Below are 8,238 nucleotides of genomic sequence, written 5' to 3'. Positions count from 1 at the left end.
CATTTTAAAAATTATTTGTAAGGATTAATGATCCTTTTTGGTTTTAAACCCATTCAAGAAATTCATTTGAGACTAAACCCTAAGTCTCGGGGAGACCTATCCTATGGTCTCGACACTTAGGCTCGGGTATCGTAATAGTAGTTTCCCACAATCCGCTAAAATTCTTATTCTTTAAAAGTTCCGCTATTAAATCGTACTTTCAATAGATGGTTAAATATATAAGAGATTTTAGCTGGTATTATATCCAGAAAATACTAATTAAATTCCTTAATTATATTTCAAAAAAATAATCTCTTAATTTTCCTTTTATTTTCCTTAAGGTTTTAATCTCTAAAAACCGTTTTAAGAAAATCCCCTAATTTTAACTTTAATTAGGAAACCGTTAAAAATTTCTTATCTTGACTAGTTAATTTTCAGAAGTCAATTAATCAAGTTTACTTACTATAAAAATAATTTACTTAATTATTTTCTCAAAATATAGGGTTTTAAACCCTCTTTTAATTTATTAACTTATTAATAAATTAAATCTTTTATTCTTTTAGAAAGAATAAAAATTCTTTAATAAAAATAATTCTCACTAATCTCAAAGTGTTATTTTAGGTCAAAATATGTTTTCAACACTTACCAAGTTTATATCTTGCAATAAGAAAAATTTTACTTTTTACCTTAAGTTTCAAAATCATATTTTTACACCAAGTGTGAAAACCCTATTTTTCACATTTTTAACTACATACTTTGTTAGGTCATAACATGGAATTTACTTACCCTATTATCACCAAAATTTTCCAATTCCATTTTGGGTATGTCATTTAGGTCTTTGTAAAAATTTTGGTCAAAATGAGCATTTTTTATTTGTGAAAATATTTTCCAAACAATGAGGTAAAAATGACCTTATTTTCAAGTCATTATTCTTTCGAAATTTTTGTACTTAATAACTTTCAAACCGTACAGTATTTTGTTACCAAATTTGACAGTGGAATACAAGGTTATGCCAAGAATATGTCCACAAATATTTAGAAAAATCTGGGTTCATTTAACCTATACAGTGGCTGTCCAAACCTGGTCCCAAAATTAAGAATACGAAAAAACAGTTTTTTTACCTAAAATTTGAAATAGTATAACTCACTCATTTCTAAACATTTTTTAGTGTTTGAAAAGCTAAATTTTATGTAATCAATCTCAAAAACATCACCGTACAATTTAATTTTACAAAATCAATATACAATGGATGCTTGACCCCTTGGAAGTCACAGCTCAAAACTTGTATTTTTGTTTTAGGGTTTTCAACAAAACCCTTCGGGATTTTGGTTCCTATTTTAAAAAATCAATACACAAGCATCATAAAATTTATAAAGCAACTACCATAGCCTTATTACATCACCAATAAGCATTAAATATACAAAATAATGCTTAAAAATAAAAACCATACAATAACAACCATAAAAAGTAAACTTTTGATCTCTTGTTGTTCATGCTCTAGGTTTTGATGTTCCTACTAGCTTTGAGTCCTTCAAAACTCTTTCAATATCTTAACCAACTCCCCCCAATAACATATATAATTAGCTATTGAAAAATCTATGGTTAAAATGTTACAAGAGTCTAGTTTTTTTTAAACTTTACCTTAGGGAAACCCTTTCTAGACAAAAGCTTAGCTTCCAAGCCTTCTTAGTGTTCTTAAGGTTGAAGATGGAGAGAAAACTTGAGAGAGAGTTTTCAAAAAAGATGAGAGTGAAAGTGAGAGAGAGTGGGATCAGTTGGGGAGGGTTAGAAGAGCATATCAACTAAAAAAAAAACCTAAATACTTGAGTGTTTTTACAATCCACTTGATGCATTAACCCTTATATTTAAATTGGGATTAAACTAAAAAAAAATTGGTCAACCCCATTAACTCCTTCACATGGCCGGCCACCACTTATTTTATATATGTGATCATATTTTTTTTTTATATATTAAGGTTAATAAATATTTCCTAAGAAGAAAAATCCAATTTGACTTCCTATAACCTTTTTCACTCCTATTAAGTTTTAAAAACAAAACTTAACACATAATAATTAAATTAAATGTCTCTCACATTTAATTTAATTAATCACACAATAAATTTTAACCTTAGATCCATTCATGGAATAAAATTCCCCAATTCAGTAAAATTAAGCATTTAACACAAAATGCTAAAAAAAATCCATTTTCCCTTAGGTTTATTATTTTTGACCAAACATTAATTTTTATGAATGTATTTTTATGCCCAAAATATATTTTTCATAGTTTTTTCATTTTATTTCTCGAAATTTTTACCCGATCAAGGTTTTTGTGTCGGTCCAAGACCGAAAGTCTTATCTTGACTTTTAAACACAAAATTCATAATTTGGCTAGAAATAACTCATGGAAATAAATTCCAAAAAAATATAATATTATTTAAAATAATATTCTTAACTCAGAGAAAACAATCTCGATCCGAGTCATTTCAAGGTACCCAAAACGCAGGACGTTACAATAACCACATAAATAGTTACCAAACTCTAAGTCGAGATTGCCTTTAGTGGCGAGTGTATATGCCCAGCCAGTCTTCAGGAACCCTTAACCTTGGCATGCTCTAATACCAAGTTGTAACACCCTGGATAACCAAGTTTGTGACACTATGTATTTTAAACAGTGCTAGACTCTCTAAACGAGTCATTTGGCCATAAATGTGTAACTAAATGTGATTAATGACTTAGGGTTCAAAAATTTGGATGAAAGAAATAGTCATTTCATTAAAACGTTAAGTTCATACATGGGATCCCAAAATAAACTTTTAAAAAGGTTATTTACAAATCAAAAGGTTACAACAAGTCGGCCTAAGCGGCGAAATAGGGTTTAACCCTAGTTCCTCTGAGAAACCTCGGTCGTGGTGGTTGAGTAGCCGCATATGTACACACCAACACCGAAGCTCACCATCTCATGGATGGTCCAGCTTCACTTTCACCTTACCTGCACCAGATATCACCCATGAGCCAAGGCTCAGCAAGAAAACTTCAACATGCTCATAAGCAGTTAACAACATACTACATAATCATAATTAGCATGCATAGTAGTAATAACTCTACTCTTGCATGCATTCTATTCAAATAAGTGACTACAAGGTCGCACCAGGGGCTTGTTGCCATAAATAATTGACCATAGAGTCATATTGGGGCTTGTTGCCCTGGATAAGTGACTATAGAGTCACCCTGGGGCACAATGCCCTATCCTCTGCATAACTAGCCTTAGGGCTAGCCAAGCGTACCTGGTGCTTTATTTTCTAAGTGACCATATGGTTGGTCAAGCGTATACCACGCTCTTGTTTAGGCCTAACCATATTGGCCTGTGCTAAGTGCGCTATTTCTGCCCTTGACTTATAAGTCAATCCTTTCGGCCGGCGCTCAGTGCGCTATTGTCGCCCTTGACTTATAAGTCAAGCCTTTTCAATCAGATAACATAGACAAGCATACATCTTTTAACAATTATCCAGATACAAAGCATTCAAACATGCTTAATCAAATAATCACAGGCATAATCATAAGCTTGCTCATTCGCAGGGGCTCAAGCCCTAATCATAACCATGATCAACAATTGGATGAAGCCTAATCACATATATCATGTTTTGGGTACAGTTTTCGTACCTCTGGTCCAAGCACAAGCTAAATAAAAACAACCCTGGAGCACGATCCCCTTCCGAGCTCTAGCGGTAGGCTCCACTGCAAATTACAACCCTAAGCTGACCCTTGATTCAATCCCCAGCTCTAAATCACTTCCAAGCTTTTAATTCAAAAATTCGAAGAACTCCAAGGCACACCAAGGGAGAGAGAAGGGTAACACCTCAATTAACACCTCAATATCGTCATTTGCCACATTTCCTGCTAATCTCAATTAACACCTCCTAATTTTCACATTAATTCAATTATCCTCGAGTAATGGCCAAATAATTTCCCATTACCGGATAAATCTCGGTAATGTACTAAATTACCAAAATACCATTGGGCTCACCCCGAACCGAGTATTGGACCCCGTTGTGACTAAACCGCTAACTTGCTCACTAGGATTGTCTCATGCTGAATAACCCAAATATATCCTTAGAGTAATGTGGTCTCAATCATAAAATTCATATATTTACAAATATGTCCTCAACTAGTCAAAATTATGAAAATGCCCTTCTAAGAAGAAACGGTCTCACACGCATGCTTAATACACCTAAACATGCAAACATAGTCATATTATAATATAAGTCACATAATTCACATAATCATGCATATAGTCACATAATTAATTCAATTATTGTTCTCATGGCCCCTAATCAAGGCACTAAACCTTATTAGGGAAATTGAGACGTTACACTGTCCATGCACTACAACAATTTTGGCATTAAAAATTAGGTGGGATTTTATATGTCGTACGTTGGGAGACTTGGAAACTTTTTATTAATTGCTAAAATTGTAACACATTAAAAGTGCAGGAACACGTTGAAAATTTGGGGTCTAAACACGTGTCCGGGAGGACATCCAACGTCTCCCACTGGGAGACATGGGACACGTGGCACGTCTCCCAGTGGGAGAAGATGGATGTCACCACTGGTATAACCTCCTCCTTCTCCTCAGACGCACATTACTGAGGCATTCATCTCAGTTGCGAATTGGGGTTTTTCTGCAATTTCTAGGGCTCAAAGAGTTATGATTTCTCTCCATTTTCATGGTGTTAGTTAAAAAAATTTGAAAAAAATCATAGGTTATGCATAAAGATGAATTGTAAATGATTTTTTGTATTAGTTTTACATTATTATGAGTCTTTTTTCCATAGATTGTAGGATTTTCTTGGATTTACCTGTTATCCAAAAAATTGGCATTGATGACGTGGCAACTGATCCCTGGACACGTGGCTAACATCTGGAGGAACTCTGCTAGTGCATCGACCAGAAGACGTATTAGAAGCAGTAAGCAGCCCAGTCTTACCTGCGACCAGTCTGGTCGATGGTTTCGCATGTAATGTAACACTACTGTGAAGATCTTTGTAAATCCCAAATTTAACTCACACAATCTCCTGAGTATCCAATTATTCAGGAGAGAATATCTGTAACGATCTTATGTAATCCCCCTTGAGCCTATAAATAGAAAAAGAGAGTTCAAGGAAGGGACTTTTGGGCTTGGGAATTATTGAAGATTAGAGTAATTCTCCTTGGAATATTGTATTGTTCTTCAGAGGTTAGTGAAACTCATTGAACCCTTGTTCTTTGATCACTCCTTTGATTCTTATATCAATAACAGTCTAAGTGAACGTAGGTCATTACCAAATCCTGGGGCCGAACGACTATAAAATATCGTGTTCTTATTACTTTTGGTCATTTGATTCTTCTTAACATATTCATTCACATCAAGCATATTCCGACTCCGTGTCAGTTGACCAAAATCTGGGTCAACATTCTGGTGCTTTCATTGAGAGCTTGATTTATCATTGCTGAGAAAATCAATGGCGAAAACAGGAAGGAAAGCAGGACAGGCGGCCGTTGCTGCGCCATCAAACCCACCTCCTCCTCCTCCCCCTGCGAGCGTGGCGGAGGATGAGCCACATCTGGACTTTGAGGAGGAAGAGATGGATGATGCAATGTTGAAGAGTACCCTGGGGGCGTTGCAGGAGGAGCTGGCTAGTCTGAAAGCCAGTAAAGAGACTGCTGCCGAAGTTGTGGCGCGGCAGCAGCAGGAGATTGAACGGCAGCGCGCGGAATTAAACGAAAGGCAGGCGGAGATGGACCGCCGCCAGAGCGAAGCCATGGCAGCCCTTGAGGCGGTCTTGTAACTGGCAAGGAATCAGGCCGCACCTATTTCGTAGCCTAACCAACCTGTCAATGGGCCACCCCAGAGGGGTCCTAATCCCAGCCCACCAATCCAGCCTTCGAGTCCGCAAAGGCCCGAGCAGCCTCAGGTGCCCCATGACGATGTCCCACTGGACCCTGAGGCGCAGCCACCATCCCAAGCTGGTCGCGGCAATCCCCCGCCACAAAGGTAGAATAGGGCCGAGCACCAGCCTCGTAGTCCTAGACGCCGTAGGGCCGATGAGCCAAACCTACCGAACAGAGGTCATTATCCCCCTGGTAACAGGAGGGACTCAGAGTTAGGCTCTGCGTTCCGGGGTCCCCCACGGCATGATAATGCACGGGGACACCACGACTAACACAGGCCGCCCTCTAACGTTCGGGACGTTTCAGCCAAGGACGGAAATCGAGGGAGCAGTCAATCCCACCATAGCCAATCAAGGTTCAGAGATGGCCATGGATATAATGAGGCTGACTCAGGCAAGGGAAACGTTGGCCGAAGGAATGAAGAAAGAGGTAAAGGCAGGAGCCAGGTACCTCAAGATGACCAGCCCAATAGACGGGACGCTGGGGGCAGCCCAAGCAAAATAATTTCTTCAACCGGCTCGAGGGTAGCGAGCAGCGGAGAAGAGACGAAGACTTCCGTGATGTACTCAATGATCGCCGCGAGCGGCATGGCGATAACCTCCCCACAGTAATAGAGGCCACAGCGATTCTTGCCGCTGTACAGGCCCAAATAGATGCCCTCAACCAAGCAGTGCAGCAGCTGGTCGAGGGGAAGGACGTCGTATATCGATCACGATAGGAGGAAAGGCACTCCTTTTGTACAAAGGATAGCTAATGCAGAAACTCCAAGAAAGTTCAAAATGCCTACACTTCCAAATTTTGACGGGTACGGAGACCCAGTATCTCATGTCAATAAATTTGAGATACAAATGGACATTCAGAAAGTGTCCGAAGACGCTCGGTGCAGGATCTTCCCTGCAACACTTTCTGAAGCCGCGCAGGAATGGTTTTTTAAGTTCCCTCCCGCAAGCATAGTTTCCTGGGAAATTTTCGTAAGGGAGTTTTACGGACAGTTCTATGCAGGTCGTGTGCATTCGACCGAAGCAAACCAGCTGGTTGAAATTCGCCAGCATGATGGAGAATCAGTGAAGGACTACAACCAGCGCTTTATGCGGGCGGCGGCTGGACTGAAAACGATGGGGAACGAAGGCAAAATGATGGCCATAACTGCAGGGGTTAAACGTCGTTCTCCCCTCTGGAAAAGTCTCCGAAAGGAAGGAGTAAGAACTTCCCAGGAATTTTTGGACCGGGCTGATCGCTACATCAAGCTCGAAGAAGCCATTGCCGATGATGGAAATCCCTCAGGCAAGGATAAGAAGGCTTCCTAACCCGCCAAAGCCACCAATGGGTCCAAGCCTAATGGCAACGGCAACGGCAAAGGCAACGACAACGGCAACGGCAATGGCATGAATGGTGGAAAACGGCCATATAATGAGCCTTCCACCTCCGACAATAAACGAGCCAAGGGTAATTGTTATGAACCTCAGTTCACTAACTACATTGCCCTCGTTGAGTCTCGGGGAGAGGTTTATCAGGCCACTAGTTCTAGTGTGCCTTACAAAAAACCTGGCCCCATTCGAAAGGATATTTCGAAGAGAGACACTACCAAGTTCTGTCATTATCATAATGACTACGGACATGACACCAATGAATGCAACCAGTTGAAAGACGAAATCGAGTTCCTTATTAGACAAGGACACTTGAGAAGATACGTACGGGCCTCGAGAAATTCCCAACGAGAAGCTCCGGGTAGCAACGAGCAGGCGCCCACGCGCCAACGCTCGCCACCCTTATAGCCTGCCCCCATGACTGGCACACTCTTAACCATCTGTGGAGGCCTGCACCTCGTGGGAAATAGCGGAAAGGCCAGGGAACGATATGCTCGGACTCTGCGCCACGACCAGGACATCGAGATGATGACTATGGAAGACCGCGCACCAAAAAAGGCTCGGTCAGAGGAAGGTGAAATAACATTCTCTGACAGCGATGCCCAACATGTCCGTTTCCCACATTCCGATCTGCTGGTCGTGGACATCCAGATGGCCAACATGATGGTAAAGAGAGTGTTGGTCGATACAGGAAGTTCAGTCAATATCCTGTATAATTCAACACTAGAACGCATGAAATTGTCTGTTAAGGACTTGGAGCCCTGCAACCAAATGATATACGGCTTCTCTGGAGAATGACTCACCCCCACCGGATTGATCAAACTACCAGTGACGACGGGTACAGCGCCTGCAACAAGGACATTACTTGTCACTTTTGTAGTGGTCGATTGTCCTTCAGCGTACAATGCCATCATTGGGAGGCCTATAATGGTTGATCTACGGGCCGTCATCTCTATGTGGCACTTG

The sequence above is a fragment of the Humulus lupulus genome, chromosome 9, assembly GCF_963169125.1.
Source record: "Humulus lupulus chromosome 9, drHumLupu1.1, whole genome shotgun sequence".
NCBI lineage: Eukaryota > Viridiplantae > Streptophyta > Magnoliopsida > Rosales > Cannabaceae > Humulus > Humulus lupulus.
This window is presented reverse-complemented; position numbering follows the sequence as displayed.